We start from the raw sequence: 20,323 nt of genomic DNA, 5'->3' as shown, positions 1-20,323 counted from the left end.
GTCTGGGGACTTGCCAGAAAACACACAGCCAGAGGGAGCCATGCCAGTATAAGGACCCAGGTTTCTTGGTTTTTTGTTCCACATAGCCCTACCCTCTGAGGTTTCAAGGGTATCATTTACATCAGTGAGCAAAATGGCTGTCCTTGTCACTCTGATTCTGCTCTGCCTGGAAACTGGGCTGATAGGCAATCTCCAACCCCCATCCTACCTCCCCACCCCCAGCTCTTGTTGTCCCACCTCAGCCCAGCCACACAGCAAGAATGTTCTGGGAGCTATTTCTCCCTCCCACCCCAGAATTCATACCCTGGTGTAGTCTTTCCAGCACCGAATCTGGGCTGGCCCTTTTAAGCATTAGAGTTGGTGGAAGCAACACTGTGTGGCTTCTCAGGTCATAGAAAGCCTTGCAGCTTCTGTCCTGGACTTTGGAAACGCACAATCTGGAGAAAGCTGCTATGGTGTAAGAAGTCCACTGCTGAGAGACTACCGTTCTGTGAGGGAAGCCCAAGCTACCCCATAGCAAGAGTGAGTAGAGGTGTCTCCCAGCTGTTGCTACCGTCTGGGCCTGGGTGCCTGACACATGCATGAAGAAACGCTTTTCGGATTCCCAGGCTGGTCAAGCCTTCCCAAGACTGCAGCTCCTGCTGCTACCTGAAAGCCACTGCAGGAGAGACCCAAAGGGAGTGCTGCCCTGCTGAGCCCAGAAGCCATGAGAAATGGACATAAATTGTGGTTTGAGGGCCCTGCATTTTGGGGGCGGTTAGGCTGCAATAGATAAAAGGAAGGGACACAGACGCGTGTCATGCTTTCTCCCAGCTCTGCCTGCTGCTAGCCAGGGCCTCCTTCACCCCATCCCCTGGGTCCAGTCTCCCTCTCCCTCACCCTGAAGTTATCCCACCTCAGACAAGCCACAAAACAGATAATTGAGAGCAGGCTGCCTTGGCTAGTGATTTTATCCCAGGGAGAAAACTAGTGCTGTTGTCAGCGAGAGGTCCCAGCTGCTCACGGCGTGTTCTGAAGCTTCTGGCCCTGGAGAAGCCGTTGGCTTTGCTTCTACCTCATGCCATTAAGAGAGCATTTCCAATACCTGACAGGGGCTTTCAGATACTTTGCTGTTCCCATTTCTGCTTTTTAGCCTTGAAGGTTTTTTCTTTTTTTTTCATTTTCAGTTTTTACCAGTTAAACTCTCACTGGGTGGGATAGCCCACAGCCAGCCCTTCCAAGACAAATGAGGGTGAAAGAACTCAGCTCTCAGCTCAGGAATAAGCAAACTTCTGGGAAGAGAAAAAACCACCAAGCACTCCTAGGCCTTTTCCCCAGACTCAGTAATGTGCTCCATCCATCTCTTCCTGGCCCTATGGGGCTGAGGGACCATCTAGAGTAAATAGACCAGAGGCTGACCTCCAGAAAGCCTAGGGGGTGGTGAGAGGGCAGGGTAGTTTTCCAGAAAACTAGACCCAAACAAAACAAACAATTTCTGGGCACCCAATGTCATCAGGTGCTGGGCTGGGTGCTTCCTCGTTGGGTAATTTACTGAACCTCTCTGAGATCTGAGAGCTCCTGGCCCAAGATTGACCTCAGGCTAAGCTCGGGAAGGTGCTGATCTTTCATTCTTCCCATGGGGCTCCATCACTATCTCTAGTGGCCTAGAGATCTACCTCCTGCCCCCGGGGAAACCGAGGCTCAGACAGGCCGCTTGGTTGGAGACTTCAGAGCTCTGAGAAGTGCTTCCCCTGTTCTTGTTTCCCCTGTAGGGCTGCCTGATTTAGCAAATAAAAAGACAGGACAAAAAAAAAAAAGAGAGAGACAGGAATCCAGTTAAATTTGAATTTCAGATAAATAACAAATACTTTTGAGTATAAGTATGCCCCATGCAATATTTGGGATACAACTATGTTAAACAATGATTCGGTGTTCCTTGAAATTCCAATTTAACCGAGTATCCCATCTTTCACGTGGAAGTCCTGATTTATAATGCTCTGAGTAATTCTTCATTTGAGGAAAGGGGTCTGCTGCAGGGGAAAATACATTTACAAGTTACTGATTTAGATTAACTCACTTATCTGGCTCCCTGCGGGAGCCAGCCGTGAGTCAGGCTGGGAGCTCACCTGGGTCAGGTCTTTGGTCCGGTGTTACCTTCTCTATGGCACTGTCCTTGATCGCCCATTTAAAATGGTACAGCAGGGATCTCATTTGTGTCACTCACAAAAATGGTACAGCAGGGATCTCATTTGTGTCACTCACAACTGTATCCCCAGGTCCGTATCCCCAAGTGCCTGGCACTTGGTCGGCTTGCAGTCAACATTTGTTGGATGGATGAACGAAGGAATCTGGGACTCACGGCTCACAGTCAGAAGCTCTCCGCTCTGAAGCCCTCTGCTTTCCCTGTCATCTCTTTGCTGCCCTGCAGCCTCCTTGGAGCCAGGGAATTTAGGCAACAGCTGCTTTTGGGGGACCATGTGAGGATGCATGTTAGGGGTGGGCTTGGGGAGGGCAGCCCTTGGAGCTTTGCCCTTAAATCCCAGCCACTCCTGCCGTCCTGCTGGGTGTCCGCAGCTGCTGGTGTCAGGCAGGAGAGTAGCGGAAGGACTCTCAGGAAGGGAGAATGGTGTGACTAGTGCGCAGAGGGGCTCTCTCTGCAACGATGGGAACTTAGAGCACAGGTGCTCTTTCCCAACAGCACTGCCTCCTTGCTCAGAGTAGAGAGGCGAAGGTGTCCCGGAAAGAGCTCTGGACTAGAGTGACCCAGTGTGACCGAGTGCCCGCCTCTGCTCTGCCGGTCACCACCTACTGAGGGGCGGAGGGTGATGGGGAACTGCCCTTTCCATCTCAGGCTTGCAAATCACTGCTGGCCTGGAACCCTCACAAGTAGGGGAGCTGATCCCACCCCCATTACCAAAGACATATCCCAGCCCGAGTCCAACTGGGACAGATGTTTTTTTTCAGAAAAAGAATGTCAAACACCTCTGTCAAGGCTTTGACTTTGTAAAAATAATAAAATAAAAGATTCTGGAAGAGATAAGAAAAGAAATTATATATAACTGGAGCACAAGGGACCTACGAGGTCTTGTGATCAGACCCCATTTACTGATAAGGAAACTAAGTCTGGAGAGGCTGGGGTGGGCCCTGTTCCTCAAGTGACTCGGAAGGGCTGGGGGTAGGGGTGCAGAGCTAGAGCCAGGCTCCCTTCCCCCCATCTTGCCACCTACACGCATCTAGAAGTTAATGCTGTTGGGTGACTCTGAAAGTGGGTCTCAAGGGGTCAGGTCTATTGTTTGGGGAGTTCAACAGCGCCGAGAGGCTTAGGGTCTGCAAAACAAGAGACTCTAGGGTTTCTGGTGCCGGTTTCTCCAGGCAAGGAATGGAGGCAGAGCCTCGTCACAAGAGTGGCCATGGGCTGTGGGATTTACTTGCTCTTTTGCCATGACCTTGGGCAGATCTTGTTAAGGGATGAGATCCTTGGCTTCCAGAAGCTTCCATCCCTTAACTTGATGGGTGTTAGGTCTTGAGTGAGCTCCTGGCACGTGTGAGGGAGCGAGGGGTAGGGCAGCTGGCACCTCACCCCATCACAGGGGGCGCGAGGTCAGGGAGGGCCACTGGGAAGGACGGGGTCCATGAAGCTTCCTCCACAGATGGGGCTGGGGGGCTGGAGGGGGAGGGGGCTTGCCCAAGGTTTCATAGCTAGAGATGCCCCACTTCCTCCCTTGGCCTCCCCCTCCTGGACATAGCAAACAGGACAGCAGCATCTTCCTTTTACTGAGTCCTGATGAAGGCCGGCCGCAGTGCTTAGCATGTTACGTGTATTAGCTCACATACAATTCCAACAGCAATATGAGGTCGATGCAACTTATTCGCATTTAATAAATGAGGGAATGGAGGTCAAGTCTCTCGTGCAGCATCACGCAGCTAGGAAGCTGCAGAGGAAGAAGGAAAAGCCCTAGCACCTAACACTGATTTTGTGGGAAGGGCTTCACCTCACTGTGAGGTGAATGCGGAGGGAACCCCACCTTTTTTTACCTCTGCTGCTTAAGGACCCAGCTGTGCCTTTGAGCTTTCCCAAATTCTAGCCTTATTGGCTTAACGTGCAAACAGATGCCACTTCAGCTTTGCAGCCAGGGGTCCTGATTTATTTTGTGAACGATTCCATTTATCAGTAGCTTCATTACCATGTTCTCCGAGTGTCCAGATTACAAAGTTTATAAATAATTGTTTTCTTAATTGAAACATGTCAGGAGATTACAGGTGAGAAGCAGTTAATTATCTTTCCTTTCCAAATGGAAATTGACCTTAATTGTGAAATATTAATCCACATGTTTTATGCATTACACGAAACCCCCATTTTTGACATGGAGAGCAAGGAAGGCAGGTCTGAGGTTACATAATTGTTTTTAATGTAAGTGCATCGGTTAATTAATACTTGCAAAAAACCCAAGGTTTTTCAGGAAACTTACAATTACAGTCAATTTAAATGTACAGCTACATTAATATGGTGACAAGTCCAATAATACAGCTTAAGTGATTGCAGGCTAGTGCTGAACAGATGTGTGAACAGGCATGCAGGCGCTGGGTTGAGTATCACATCTTATTGGAAAGGAGAGCAGTCAGAGACCCCACTCCTGGGCCCCAGCCTCGCCTCCAGCCCGGACTTCAGCCCCAGCCCTGTTGCACGATTGTAGAGCTGGCCCCTGATATGGGCCACAGACAGATCTGCTCTCTCTTTCTATATTTTTTAAAAAATTGTTTATTTATTTTTGGCTGCATTGGGTCTTCATTGCTGTGGGCGGGCTTTCTCTAGTTGCAGTGAGCGGGGCTACTCTTCGCTGTGGTGCGCAGGCTTCTCACTGCGGTGGCTTCTCTTTGTTGCGGGGCACGGGCTCTAGGTGTGCGGGCTTCGGTAGTTGTGGCTCGTGGGCTCAGTAGGTGTGTCATGGGCTCTAGAGTGCAGGCTCAGTAGTTGTGGTGCACGGGCTTAGTTGCTCCGCGGCATGTGGGATCTTCCCGGACCAGGGCTCGAACCCACGTCTCCTGCATTGGCAGGTGGATTCTTAACCACTGTGTCACCAGGGAAGCCCCTGCTCTCTCTATTTTGATCAAGACATGACATGCACATCTGGCACTGAGGTCCGCATTTTCTTTCTTTCCTTAGCTATCGAAGAGAGTTATTTCTCAGCACTGAGAAAGTGGGCACCTCTCAGACTGGTTAGAGTCCAAAAGGGTCAGAAGGGTCCAAGGAACCCACAAGAGAGAGAAGAGCACTGGAGCTGCTCCTTCTTGCCCCCCTCCTTCTTAGCCCTTCGACCACCTTCCTGTAGATAATCCATTCATGTATCACCCATCAGTTGCCAGGGAGGACAACGACACCTGCACGGGGAGCCGGGGACGCTGCTGCCCCTCACCTGATGGCCAAAGCTGATTGGTTCACATACACACCTGACCATGCTGGGATAGTCTGCCTTCTTTTCTCTAGGATGTAACTTCGAGCCAGCGAAGACGAGCGTTGGCACCAAGTGCCCTGAAGAGAAGGGCCACAAATTCTGCTGCTCAGGCCCCCAGCTCCCCTGCGTCCTCCTGGCCTGGGGGTGCAGCTCTTCACTGGATCCTGAGGGCTCTTCTAGATATCTTCCAGTACATGCTAAGCCCTCTCCTTACCCCCTTATTTATGTATTTATTTATTTAGCCAGCCACTGTTGGTGTCTGGTACCAGTGGCCACAAGAAACTTAACGAGGACCAGCCACTTCGTGGTGAGGTTTGTAACCTGGCCTTCCCAGCTCACCAGCTCTGTGACTCCTGGCAGATCTCTTTCTCAGAATCTCCATTTTCTTATCAAAGTGAGGAAAATAAAAGACCGAATGCATACATGTATTATAAGGATTTTATGAGATAATCTATGTTTGGCATACATAATGTTCTGAAAAAATAAACAAACAAACCTGTTAGCTGCTGTTATTATTACAACTTGAGCTTAAAGAGTTGCAAGCAGGAACTCTGAGTTCCCTTTTACCATGCTTGGTGGAGCACATAGATAACAAACACAGATGACAAAGGGATTTACACTGATCTTTAAGTGGCCTTTTGACATTCAACGGAAGGTACTTGACCCCTGACAGCAAATTAATTTCTAGAACAGGGTCCTAGCCTTGGTGACCATTCATGGTTATCCAGCTCTTTACATCACAAAGGGGAGTCCTGTGGGCTGCTCTGCACTTTTTTTTTTTTTGCGGTGGTTGGGGTGGTGGTGGTGCTGTGTGAGTTATGCAGGATCCTAGTTTCCTGACCAGGGATGGAGCCCGCATTCCCTGCAGTGGAAGCGAGGAATCTTACCCACTGGACCACGAGGGAAGTCCCTGCTCTGCGTTGTTGATTGGAGCTAAGTCTGAGATGATGAGGTCAACCTCTGAGCACAGAAGCCAGAGAAACAGTCTTCCAGACCACAGGCAGCACCTTACTTAGCCAGCCAGTATGTGCCATGGGTCATCGGGGGCCTGGGAGCGAGTGTGGACGGCTCCATGTAACACTTCACCACTGCTGGAAACAGCTCAGAGTGTTTGACCCCAGCTGAGCCTGAGGCAGGGGTTGTTAGCCAACTGGGGTATCAAAGACTGGGATATCTGGGGTGTGAGACTTGGAAAGCGTGTGAGAGAACTCTGCCTCTTGGGCTCAGATAAAACTCCACATGGATTTAGCTCTGGAAGGAGATTCTCCAGGTGGAGTGAACAGCTGGGACCAAGAGGCCATGGTCTGCCGGCGTGATTCATCCCTGGGTCTCTCCCATCCTGATACCCACTGCCCCTGCCTTGTTGGCCCCAGGAGCAGGGGCTGCTCTTTTAATGCCCCAGCCCAGTTGGACACAAATGCTTCTCTTAACTCCTCTTAGCTCAGCTGTGACAGCTGGAATTTCTCAGAAGGCTTCTTAAAGGAGGGCAAAGGGAAATAAACCAGAAAATAAGAGTAAAAACCTGTCCAGCTTCAAGAAATCAGGTCCCTTCAGCTCTGTCTCATTCCCAGGAGGGTCCCAAGGAGAGATTCTCTCATTCATCCTCATCCCAAGGGTTGGGACACGTCCGCAGGCCCCTTGCTGGCTTTCCTTCTTAGCCAGATCCCCGTCGCCGTCCAGAAGGGCCCTCATGCACATCTTAGCCCACCCTGGTTCTGGCCAGAACTCCTCAGGCTCCCCCTTCATCTGCAAGACCTGAAGGGTTCAGGAAGAAGCTTGGTTCCTCAGAGAAGGTCCTGTCTTGCACAAACAGGAAGCAGTCTGGCCCTGTGCAGGTCCACTGTTGCAGGAGCATCTATACAACATGTCTGGAGGGGTGGTTTCTCATAAAGGTTTTACCTACACACTTATTTCACAGGTGAGAAAACTGAAATTCAAACGAGGTTAAATGACACGCCCAGGGTCCCTGACTGACGTGAAGGACAGGATTCAATTCATGTCCCCTGATGCCAAGCTGCCTTCTCTTTATTTTATTTCACACAGCCTGCTAGTTTATTATTTCATGACTTCCGTCCTCACTCCTCTCTCCTCTCTCCTCTCTGCCCCAGAATTCACTGTCGCATGACCAATGTCGCTGAAGCTGCTTTGATTTACTGATGGAGAAAATGTTTACAGAAAGTCAGCGGAAAAAAAAAGAAAAAGAAAGTCAGCGGACACGCAGTAAGTCCTGGTTGAGTTACGTTGGCAGAGTTGTTGATAATCGTAGTGATAATAATGAAACTAACCGATGCATTTTAAAGGGGGAAAGAACTTTCGTTGAAAGGGGATAAAAAGAGAGCAGTGACTTAAAATCCAATGACTTTGCAGGAGCAGGGGAATTTTTCCTGGGATTCCGTTTCAGCTCCGTGTGAGCTTTGGTGGGGGGATGTACCTGTTTCACAGGAGTGTGGGCGATAACATAACAATTACCATTAAATGTTTTTCTTTGAAGATTTTGCAGTCGAATAACTAGGAACAGCAAAGGTTTAGTGTGAGAAGCCAGGGAAACGTGGCCATAGGAATAACGTTCACATTTAATTGCTTTAAATGACAGCCTCAAATACAATGCAATTAAAAACATACAATAAACATGTGGTGGAATTTAGAGCATCTGGGTCTGTTTAAATTGCTCTTGTTTTTCAACATCAAGGGTATTATTGATAAAAACAAAAATCTTTGTAATCACTAAATTTAATCCAACTAACGATGATGAGAAGGCCGTTGTAAACATGAAACATAACTTGAGAACTAAAGCTTACATATTTTCCTCATTGGGAAAGGCATGTTTTGAGTCATTTGCATTGGAGAAAGCTGCAGAACCATCGAGGCAGGGCTTCTGGGCTGAGAGGCTGCCAGAGAGAGCCCCCAGCCAGCTGGTACTTCAGAACGATGCAACTGTTGGTCACAGTGATTTTGAGCAGCAGTTGTTAAGACCTTTGGTCTCATACCCATAGGAGGGAGAGAAGCAAGTGTGCATTGAGGTAGGAAGAAATTGAAAATCGGTAGAAGAAAAAAAAATGTCCCCGGGGAGAAACGTTGCCTAAGAATAAAATATAAACGAACCTATTTATGTTTGGCTTTTGCAATTCAAGTTTTAGGTCTAGTTTTACATTTTTATCCCTTCTTGATTCCATGGGGAACTTTCGCCATCAAAATTTCCATTGAATTAACAAGTATTTATTGAGTGTGTGGTCTTGGGCACCATGGGGGCTAGAATATGACCCCTCTTCTTGTTTGTGTAAATGGAGGTGCACTCACTTGGGAACAGGCACTGCTCTGGAACCATCCAAGGTGTCTTTTCTGGGAACATGGTGACAACAAATGTTGGCTGGTCTTCTCTATTTGTGCCTCACCCCTGCCTCCTAATTCACACACGTAGTTTTGCCCTAGTCGGTATCATCCCTTAATAAAACATGAAAGGATTCTTGGGACTTTATAAGGACAGCAAAAGATTAATTGAGAAGACCCAAATGCACACAATGGAATAGACTAATACTTAGTTTATTAAACAGCTATCCCAAGCACATCAATAGAAACAGTAAATTACATATCACGGATATACATGATAGGAGCCATGCTCTGATGGTTAATAGCACCTCCTCCAAGTTCCATATTGGTCTAACTTTCTAAGGAGGGGCTGTCCGAGGCAGCGTTCTGTCCCGGTGTTGTATCATCATCCAATCTGCTTCTGTGTCCAATCTGGTGTCCATACTGAAGTGCTCCTTCCTCAAATCGAAGGTAACATATTATTGCAAAACTTTCTTATTATTGATGTCTCTCATGTTCAAGTTCAGTCTTTTAAACAACATTAGCTGTACTTCTACTGCGTGAGCTATCTACCTGGCCACCATGAGGACGGATCCATGAAGTACTTAACTGTCGGAGATGGCTCTCTGGATATACTAAACTGTTTAGGAATGTTTCCTAGCACAGACCTCTGTATACTTCTTTGAAAATGTTATATATTCTGAGTGAGGAAAAAAAATCCATCAACTCATTAGAAAATGGGAAAAAGACATTTACAGAAACTCACAGAAGAACTCAATAGAAGGTAAACTAAAAATATTCAAATCTTATGAAAAGATGCGTCTCTCCAATAACATACAAGGCAATGTAAAACAATATCAACTTTTAAAATTTCCTGTCAGAGTAGGAAAGATGACAAATACTGCTGATAACCACTTTGGCAAAGGTGTGGGGGAAATAGGCACTTCTATGCTGGGGATGGGAGAGTAATTTGTACAGTGTCTTTTGGAGAGCAATTTGGCTTTGTCTGTAACAGTTAGAATGGACATATCCTTTGAATCAGAAATTCCACGTATAGGAATTTATCCTATGGAAATACACAACTGTGGAAGAAATAGATATATTCATTACATTATTTATAATAGCATAAAGTTGGAAACTCCCTGTTAATCATTAGGGAATTAGTTAAATAAACTATGGTAATTCCATAATCCACACAATGGAACCCTGTGTGATTATTGAAAAAAGATGAAGTGGATCTATATGTGTCCATCTGGGAAAAGGTTCACAATACACTCAAAAAACCAAGTTGTCCATAAGTGTGTATACTTTGACTTTTTTTTTCTTGAATTGTGTTTTCACGTGCACAGAATTTTCTGGAAAAAAATAAGGGGTTTGTCTTTGGGGGGGAGGATTTATGGCATACTTTCACTTGGTACTTTATAGACTTTTGCCTTATTTGAATCCTTTTTTTAAAAACAAGGAACCTGAATATAATGAAACAGAAACAGACTCATAGATACAGAGAATAAACTAGTAGTTACCAGTGGGGAGAGGAATGGGGGGAGGGGGAAGATAGGGGAAGGAGATTAAGAGGTACAAATTGCTAGGTATAAAATAAATAAGATACAAGGATGTAATGTACAGCACAGGGAACATAGCCAATATTTTATAATCGCTTTAAGTGGAGTATAATCTATAAAAATATCAAATCACTATGTTGTACACCTGAAACTAATATAATATTGTAACTCAACCATACTTCAATTTAAAAAAATAAAAAAACAAAACAAGCAACCTGTTTTATTTATAAAATTAGAAAATCCACAAATAATACTTTTAAAATAGAAGTCTATGGGGGCTGCTATGAGATGAGTTTAGAGAATGTTAAATCTTGCTGGGAAGCACTGGCTTTCAGCCTATGACCCATTATCCTCTCTCCCTGTTCAGGAGCTTTGTCTCTGGGTCTCATTTACATTTCCCCTCCTTCCTCTTCCTAGCTGGACCCTCCTAGGGTCCGTGGCTGGGTCTGACAATTAAACTGACAAAGACAAACTAACAGGAAAAAAGCATACAAGTTTTATTAAATATCATAGTACAGACCCAAAGAAGTGAACAGAGCAGAAAGCTTTTGTACCTTTTAAACAAAGAAACAATAAATTTTTGAAGAATTGACAAGACAGAGGGGTTTGGGTTACAAGTAGAAAATGGTGAAGAAATAACTAGGAAGATAAGGGTTAGTTTAGCAAGGTTTGTTTGTGTGGATTTCTTGGCCCCCAGTTCCCTGTCTCTGTTGATAAGAATGTCTTCCTTCCTCCTGGTGCAGAGAGGGTACCTTTCACATGGGAGTTTTATGGCCTGTTTCAGGGAAGAAGCATGAGGTGGGGGGGGTCAGAGTGAACGTCCTGCTTCTGCCATTATTTTTTCAAATTCCTTCAGCTTAAGATACACCAAGATGCCATATCTTGGGGGTAGTGTGTTTTGGACCCCATGACCAACATCTCCCCTCTTATGTTGACCATGTGACTTGCCATCTCAGTAGCATCCTGTCTTCCTCACCTCTTGTAGCCAGTTTCGCCAAGTCCGCAAAAGCAGCCTGCATGGTGTTCTTATATCTCTCTTTTGCATCCCCAGCAAAGTTGAAGAGCCTTTCTTGAACTTTACATCCTAATGTGACCACAACTTCCCTGAAACTCCAAAGCATTGTGTTTCCTTCTCTGATGCACCTGTCTGTTCTAGTTTGTATTGACTTAGTTCTGTGTGTTTCTCACCCTCCCTCCCCCACTCCATCTGGATCACAAGCTCCTTGAAGTAGAGGACCTTATTACTCACATCTACCTTTACCTTACTTACCTTTACCTCTGCAAATCTTGCACAGGGCCTCATGTGGTAGGTGCTCAAATTACTTGCTTGTTGGATTAACTTGAATCCCAGACTCCAAGTGCAGTGCATTGACTCGAGTTGAACTGGTCCCTGTTACTGCCTGTGGTCTGAGGACCCCTTTAGACCTGGCTCCCAATCTCCGGAGAGGCCTGAGGAACAGGTGCTACTTAGGTTCTGGTGGTTGTAAAAAACAGAGACTTACTTAAGCTACCTCAGGAGAAGAGAAGATTTATCTTAAGGATGCTGATGGCCTGGACCAGAATGTGGTCTAGAGCTGAGGGAGCTAGCACAGGCGTCTCTCCCACGAGTGGCCTGGTTGCTCCATCTCACTGTATTTCTGCATCTCTTGGTGTATCTGCTCCATTCTCCTTCTGATAACTCTTTGAGTCTGGCTTCTGTAACCTGTAACTCCTGTTCCCATGTAACTTTGGCTTATACTAGATTATCATGGCCTCTCTGGTTTCTTCTTACATCACAAACCTTCTGTTTTAGCCTTATCGCTAATTATACCCTTCCCTTGGCGTTTCTTGGTTCAAGTGCTATAGAAAGAGAATCCGATGGGCACAGTTTATTTTTTGGATTGGCTGCCCTTGATCCAGGTGTCTGCCCCCGGTCCAGTCAGCTCTTGCAGTGCTAGAACAGTGGGAAGAGTGGGCCATTAAGGCCCAAATATGGCTACTTAGCGGCTACCCTTAACACAGGTGTCTTCTGTCACAGTAGCGTGGAGGGTGTGTCAGGCTTCTGCAGCTAGTTCTGCCCAGTTTAGGGATGTCATACAGTGCTGTCTCTAGCTGCTGCATTGGGAACCAGGAACCCAAGTGAACGAAGGAAGGGCCAAGAGAAAGGACCTCCTGGTTGGCTGGAATCTCAGTTCTCTCATAACATTGCCTCGCCTGCCCCCAGCACCTTCTCACCAGACAATGAGAACGTTTCCCAACATGAGATGTATGAGGGTGAATGGGCTAGAAGGAAATCAGCAAACAAAGCAGTCCTCATACTGACTTGAGGAAATGCTGTGAATTTTACAAGTGAGAACACCGATCTTCACTAGGAAGATCACAACGAGAGAAAAAGAAGATAAACCCAACAGAGAACTTGATACCCAGCCAACTCAGAGGATGAAATAAGCCAGGCCCTTAGGATGCTGAAATGAGAGTCTAATAAAATGGCAGGTGATGTAATCAAGAGTAACTGCAGGTTTAGATACGAGAGTGCATTTAAAAGGATTGAGGATTGATCCTCCAACACTATTATAGGGTTGACCAACAAAGGGGACGCATCCTAGCCCTTCTGTTTGCAACTTCAAGGGAATTTCCTAAATTGCCAGTGGATTGGTCTTTTCTGCACTGCAGGAATTTTCTCTTGGTATGAATATGAAGATATTTTAAAAGAGAAAAGAAAACAGTTACAGAGCAATCTTTGTTCTGTATTTTGAGGATGATTAAATCCCTTTCTCCCTCCCTCCCTCCCTTCCTTCCTTCCTTCTTTCCTTCCTTATGAACATGTCTTCTGTCCAAGGCTTAGTATGCACGGAGTTTTTTACTCAGCAGCATGAGAAGTACAAATATATCCAGTACCAAAGGAAGTCTATCATTTATCGAATGCTTACCATGTGTCAGGTACTGTCTAATGCTCTTTACACATATCAATTATTAGCCTTAAAAGGTAGGTACTAATATTATCCTCACCTGTAAAAGGAAGAAACGGAGGCACAAGCGGTTCAGTAACTTTCTCAAGATCACGGTCAGAAAGTTGCAAAACTGAACATTTGGCCTCAGTGCCGGTGGGACTATGACCAATGTTAGTGGACCACTCGGGCAATCGCAGGATGTGCAAAGAGGGAAGCTCAGTGAGGGAAGGATGGAGGGAGCAAGAAAAGGAAGGGTCTGCTTGTCAGCTCACAGAGGACCCATTTTCCCCAGGATGATTTTTCTGGAGAGGGGAGTCTGAGGGGGGAGAAGGACCGCAGGGGCAGTTCAGTTTACCACAGGTTCCATCTGAGCCATTAAGAAACATGGAAGCAGGGGCTTCCCTGGTGGCGCAGTGGTTGAGAGTCCGCCTGCCGATGCAGGGGACATGGGTTCGTGCCCCAGTCCGGGAAGATCCCACATGCCGCAGAGCGGCTGGGCCCGTGAGCCATGACTGCTGAGCCTGCGCGTCCGGAGCCTATGCTCCGCAACGGGAGAGGCCACAACAGTGAGAGGCCCGCGTACCGCAAAAAAAAAAAAAAAAAAAGAAACATGGAAGCAGCTGATAGGGAAATCAGTAGAACACGAGTCCTGAATTTGAACGCTGCCTTCACTGCTTCCTACCTGTGTGACCTTGGACAAGCCTTTTATCCTTTCTTTCCATAGTTATGATCAAGTGAGGGGGCATTTTTTATACTCTGAAGGGCCATTCAAACATTTGATATGAAATGTCCATGGCCAGGTGGGACGTATTTGAGTAGAGCTAACTTCTGTGCCAGTGGCCAGCCCTTGCTCTGTATTGTAAGTACAGGACTGGTTCCTCAGTCCTCAGCCAAAATGTATTCACTTGCGTTGACCTGTCCCTTCAGTAAAGGTGAGTCCCAGCAAGGATGTGGAGTCTGGAGGAGCTGCCCTGAGAAACACTCAAGAAGAGAAAGGCCAATGGCTTTTCTTCGGAGAATTTGCTCCAGGACTATTACCATCTTTCTCAGACTAGCAACTTCTAGACCTTCATGAGGAATTACTAAGACAAGTTGGCTTGTGGCAAAATAAAAGGGAAGAGAAGGCAGACACAAACGGCCCCATATTGTATGATTCCGCTTACGTGAAGTGCACAGAAGAGGCAGATCTATAGAGACAGAAACCAGATTAGCAGCTGGTGGGGAATGAGAGGAGTGTGGAATGGGGGATGCTTGCTGCTGGGCAGGGGCTTCTTCTTGGGGGTGATGAAAGTGTTCTGGAATTAGATAGTGATGATGACACACTCTTGGGAATATACAAAAAGCCTTTGAAGAGTACACTTGAAAAGGGTGGATTTTGTGGTGTGTGAATTAAATCTCAATTTAAAAAGGTACAATTAAGAGAGGAGGCTCCCAGCAAGCTTCCCACTGCCGTGAAGATTTCCTCATCACGGAAGTCTCTCTGAGTGGAGGCAAAGCCATAGGGACCCGGAGCTGCAAAGAATGCCGCCCACTGAGGGGCCTGACTGAGGAGTAGACTCACAGGCAGATCCCCACACCCCCCGGCCCTGAACAGACGGCCTGTGGAGAGAGAGGTAGAGAGACCGCTCCCCAGACCCCCAGGCCCACTCCTCACTGGGCAGCGGAAGACCACAGCAAGTCAGCTGCCGCAGAGGGGACCCAGGTAAAATTTCTGCCTTTGAAAGCATGCCCCGAGCACTTCAAGATGGTCCCTGGGAGAGGAAGCTCTGACCCAGACTCGGCACATATTTTGTGATTTGGTGGTATTGGGTGGGGGGCAGGGACTGGTCCTCGTCAATGTCAGTCTAGAGCTGAAGGGTTGAAAGACTCCCTTGACTCTTTGCACCTTCACTTGTGGCTTACCTCAAGCCATGCACTCTCTCCTTCCTCCTGGAGGAGGTCCTGGGAGGAGAATGCTGTTTTTTTTTTTTAAGAAAATATAGTAAGCATTCATCTTGGTCTACAAATTCAGGTTCATGCACACACACACGCACCACTTTCTGTATTTTCTTTAAATCAACATAATTCCAGCTGTAAGCTCCCATCCTGTGCGCTAGTGGGAATTTGGTCATTGCTGGCTCCACCTACCACGTGGGCCCAGGCAGCACCAGGGTCCGGTTTACATGGTACCTGGAGGTGCGGAAGAGCCTTCAAGCTTTAGTGAGTCAAACTCCAGGCCTGAGTTCTCCCTTGAAGTCTGGCAGCATGGGCTGGGGGTCTTGCATGGGACAGGGACCCTCTCATCTTTCCTGCTGGGATCTTACCACCTCTCCCTGGAAGCTGCCCTGAGTTGTTTGGAGGGTCCCTGCTCGTGCAGGACCCATCACAGCCTGTTTTATCCATCAGATACAAAAGCCTAAGAGCTTTTCAAGGGCTCAGAAAAAGTCTGATCATCGGAAGAAAATCCATGGGCTCCAAAACACAAAAAAGAGAACAGCATAATAGAAATGAAGAAATGTTTAATTGTGCTTAGAAATCGAATACTGTCATCCTCATCGTGAAACTTAATATTCATGAACACTGCACTCTATGTGAAAACAGTTTGTTACTTAGCTTCTCTCATTTTGTGAGAATTTCTGTGTATAATAACGTTTGCTAAGTCATTCTTGGTCAGGAAAAAATTAGCAGCACCAGGGAACAACTCTAGAACCCACTAACCCTTCATGCTAGGCAAGTTTTCTTTTTCTTTTCTTTTCTTTTACTTTATTTTAGGCTGCGTTGGGTCTTTGTTGCTGAGCACGGGCTTTCTCTAGCTGCGGCGAGCGGGGGCTACTCTTCATTGCGGTGCACAGGCTTGTCATTGCAGTGGCTTCTCTTGTTGCGGAGCACGGGCTCTAGGAGCGCAGGCTTCGGTAGTTGTGGCTCGTGGGCGCTAGAGTGGAGGCTCAGTAGTTGTGGCACACGGGCTTAGTTGCTCCGCAGCAATGTGGGATCTTCCCGGACCAGGGCTCGAACCTCTGTCCCCTGCATTGGCAGGTGGATTCTTAACCACTGTGCCACCAGGGAAGCCCTAGGCAAGTTTTCTTAAAGCAGAACTTTGCAAAGTTTCATGTGCCTGGTGAGTCATGGGGATCTAGTTGCAATGCAGTTCTGATTCAGTAGGCCTGGGGTGGGACTGAGATTGCGTTTTCTAGAAAACCTCCCAGGTGGGGTAAAGCTGATGCTGGTCATCTCCAGACCACATTTTGTGTAGCAAAGCTCTAAGGCATGCTTTCATTTATTGCTTCTTGTTCAAGAACCTCCAGTACCCTCAGCTGACTTTAGGGTTAAGTCCAGAGTCCACTGGTTCCATCAAGTTTTTTTTTTTTTTTTTTTTGGTACACGGGCCTCTCACTGTTGTGGCCTCTCCCGTTGCAGAGCACAGGCTCCGGATGCGCAGGCTCAGCGGCCATGGCTCACGGGCCCAGCCACTCCGCGGCATGTGGGATGTTCCCGGACCGGGGCACGAACCTGTGTCCCCTGCATCGGCAGGCGGACTCTCAACCACTGCGCCACCAGGGAAGCCCTCCATCAAGTTTTGATACTTTGATATTGACACATCTTCCCCACTGGGGTCCCAATGAATTTCTGTGTCCAGGCAATGCTTCTTCCAGCCCCCAGGCTTATTCCTTTGTCCAGGCTGTCTCTCTGCCTATAACGCCTTCTCTTCTGATCTCTGCCAAGTGGGACCCTGTCTACTCTTCAGCCTCCCACCCGACTGCTGCTTCCTCTGTGAAACGTGTCCAGACTTGCCTGCCAATATCACTTCCTTCCTTCCCAAAATTCAGTTTTTGTGATCCTCAGTGTGGCTCTGATTACGTACCCTCTCCTGTTGTTAGCTAACTCTTTTGAAGATGTCTGTCTTCCTTCTCTGACTAGGCTGTAAGGCGCTGGCCGATGTTGCCAAGGTTTCTCACTCTTTCTGTAGTCTAGACTTGGCTCTGTCATTAATTAGCCACACGATCTTGGAAAAATCACTTTATTTCTCTGGGCCTTGAGTCCCTCATTTGTAAAACGAGGAGTCAAACTAACTCAGAGACTGCTGAAAGCCTGTCTGCTTCTGAAATTCCCTGGTTCCATATGGTTCTGACTGCCCCACGTTGCCTAGGACATGGTTGACATCCAAGAACACACCTAGTGGATTTAATTAAATTGAAATTTTAAGCAAGGAAAGTCTATATGTCCCCAGAGAGGTCATGGATAAATGGCCCTGGGGCAATGCAACAAATCACGGCTGTAGGAGAGATTCATTCTTCCTGAGCCTCCCCCATGTCTGGAATTTGCCACCTTTTCTCAGTGCTAGGCTCTTCATTCCTTCTATTCTTTACTGAGACCACAGAGAAAATAAAATGCAATGAGGGAAATGCTTAGGGGTGTGAGAGAGAAACAAGAGAGGAAAGGGGGTGGGAGAGAGGGAGTAGGGGAGGGAAAAGTAGGGGGGTAGGAGAAGAGTGGAACATGAGGTCATGATGTGGAGGGACAAGACTTCTCAGAGATCATCTGTCACAGCAACCTAGCCACCAGAAGATGTAAATAAACGAAGACGGTAATTCCATCTCAGATTTGCGGTGCTGTGAACAGCCCGTGGAAGCTCCGCTCTCACGGTGTGTCATGTCACCCACAGGCCTTGATGGAATTAGAGCCCTAATTTATTTATGGTTGGGGATATGCTATTCCTTATGGCATTGCAATTGTCTTTTATTTTATAGGCTGCTTGAAGCAATTTAATATGGTTGGATCCTGCAGAGGACGCATACCAACAAAACTCAGCAAGTGAGAGTTGGCTGGCTTGTGGGCTCACGGACAGCCAGCAGTCCAGAGCCATGCGAGGCCTGCCGGGACATGGGGCTTCAGGTTTTCATCGTCCTCATGGGGATCTCCCTGAGGAAGCAGGGACGCTACAGCGGGATCATCAGTAGTAGTCAGGGTAGGGATATTCTTCTCAGAGACCTGGCCTCAGCGGCGCTGGAAACAAACCCCCAGCAGGATCAAAGAAGGCCGCAGTTCAAGAGGACAGCTCCTCCGTGTTTGGAGTGGAAGCAGGACTTTGTTCAAACCACTCCGCATCATGTATGGAGGGCCTCGACCATCAAACAGTGTAGAATAGTGTCAGGATTTGGAGTCAGAATCCCTGCATGCATGTCTTGCCACTGTCTGTGTTGTCTTGGGCAGGTCACTTACCTGAACCTCAGTCCTTACAGGTAAAATGGAAATAATATTTTCATACCGCAGAAGGTTGTTGAGACGTAGGTAAAGTGCTTGATAATCTCTGAGTGTTGCATAGACGGTGGCTCCAGCCGGGGGAGGCAACGTGTGGCTGACTTCACCCGTGGCACAATCCCTCCTCCAGAAGCTCTTGAATCCCTAAGGGAACCAAGTCTCAGGACGATAAGGCCGCCTACTGGCATCCTGCATCCCCTGTGCTTTGACCAACCGTCCTCATGGGTCCTGAGTCCTCTCTTGCTGAAGTAACCAGACACTAGATGTCTCCAGGCTACACCACTGGCAGGCTTTAGATTCTTTTTTATTTATTTATTTATACTTTTGGTTGTGTTGGGTCTTCATTGCTGCGCGTGGGCTTTCTCTAGTTGTGGTGAGAGGGGGGTACTCTTTGTTATAGTGCGCAGGCTTCCCATTGCGGTGGCTTCTCTTGTTGCGGAGCGCAGGCTCTAGGTGCGCTGGCTTCCCTGGTGGTGCAGTGGTTAGGAATCCGCCTGCTAATGCAGGGGACACAGGTTCAAACCGTGGTCTGGGAAGATCCTATCGTGCCATGGAGCAACAAAGCCCATGAGCCACAACTACTGAGCTCACGTGCCACAAAGACCGAAGCAGGCTTTAGATTCTAATGGGCCAGGGGGTTCTTATCTCTTCTAACCTTTCCTCTCATCCCTCTTCTGCAGGAGTAATACATGCTTTGTTCATTTGATGGTTTTGTACATTAACTTTTCTGTCTTGAGACCATGGTAAGCATTCATTATGTCCTGCAGCAACATATTTTTTCCGTCTAGATTTCAAGTTTCTAGAACGTTCTGGAGTTTCACTTGAGGAAGACAGAGCTAGGCACAGACAGGAACTACAGTTGAGAACTATGTAACTTACTATATCCTAATTCCTCTGGAACACAGCTGTATGTATTTTAAAAAATTGTTAAGTGCTGAAATAAAGAGGGGACTTCCCTGGTGGTCCAGTGGTTAAGACTCTGCATTTCCGGGCTTCCCTGGTGGCGCAGTGGTTGGGAGTCCGCCTGCCGATGCAGGGGACACCAGTTCGTGCCCCGGTCTGGGAAGATCCCACATGCCGCGGAGCGGCTGGGCCCGTGAGCCATGGCCACTGAGCCTGCGCGTCCGGAGCCCGTGCTCCGCAATGGGAGAGACCACAACAGTGAGAGGCCCGCGTACCGCAAAAAAAAAAAGAAAAAAAAAAGACTCTACACTTCCAATGCAGGAGGTTCAGGTTCCATCCCTGGTTGGGGAGCTAATATCCCACGTGCCATGTGGCACCGCCAAAAAATAAAAAAATAAGTTAAAAAAAAGAAAAAAAGAAAGGAAGAAAGAGGAAGAGAGGAAGGAAGGAAAAAAGAAAGGAAGGAGAAAATTTTATATAACTGTACATCTTAGTATACACTGTAATTTCTTCACCTATGAAATGAGGAGTTTTGACCAAATGTCTCTGGCTGTCACATCCTATTAATAATATCCTATAGATCTATAGTTGATTCCATCATTGGCAAATATATTACATAGGGTTCAATGCCCATAGCAGACACCATTAATTAATCACAGCACTGTTCTGTGCTTCAAACAGTATCTTCCCAGATCATGTTACCAAGAGATGAAACCCATTTGGCTCCTGGGTTTACTCATTCAATCACCAAACTATTACTGAATAACCTTCATTTTTTTTACTTAAAATTTTTTTATCTTCCAACCTTCCCTATTCCCTTAGCTCCCTCATAACCATTACCATGCGGGAATTTCTATGAGAAAAATGCAATGGGTATGATTTCTGGATGAAGCCAAGAGGAGCAACGTCACGGAAGAGGTGGCATTTGAAGTATTATTAAAACAACACTAAT

Source organism: Pseudorca crassidens, chromosome 14 (genome assembly GCF_039906515.1).
Source record: "Pseudorca crassidens isolate mPseCra1 chromosome 14, mPseCra1.hap1, whole genome shotgun sequence".
Classification (NCBI taxonomy): domain Eukaryota; kingdom Metazoa; phylum Chordata; class Mammalia; order Artiodactyla; family Delphinidae; genus Pseudorca; species Pseudorca crassidens.
Note: the sequence above shows the minus strand (reverse complement) of the source record.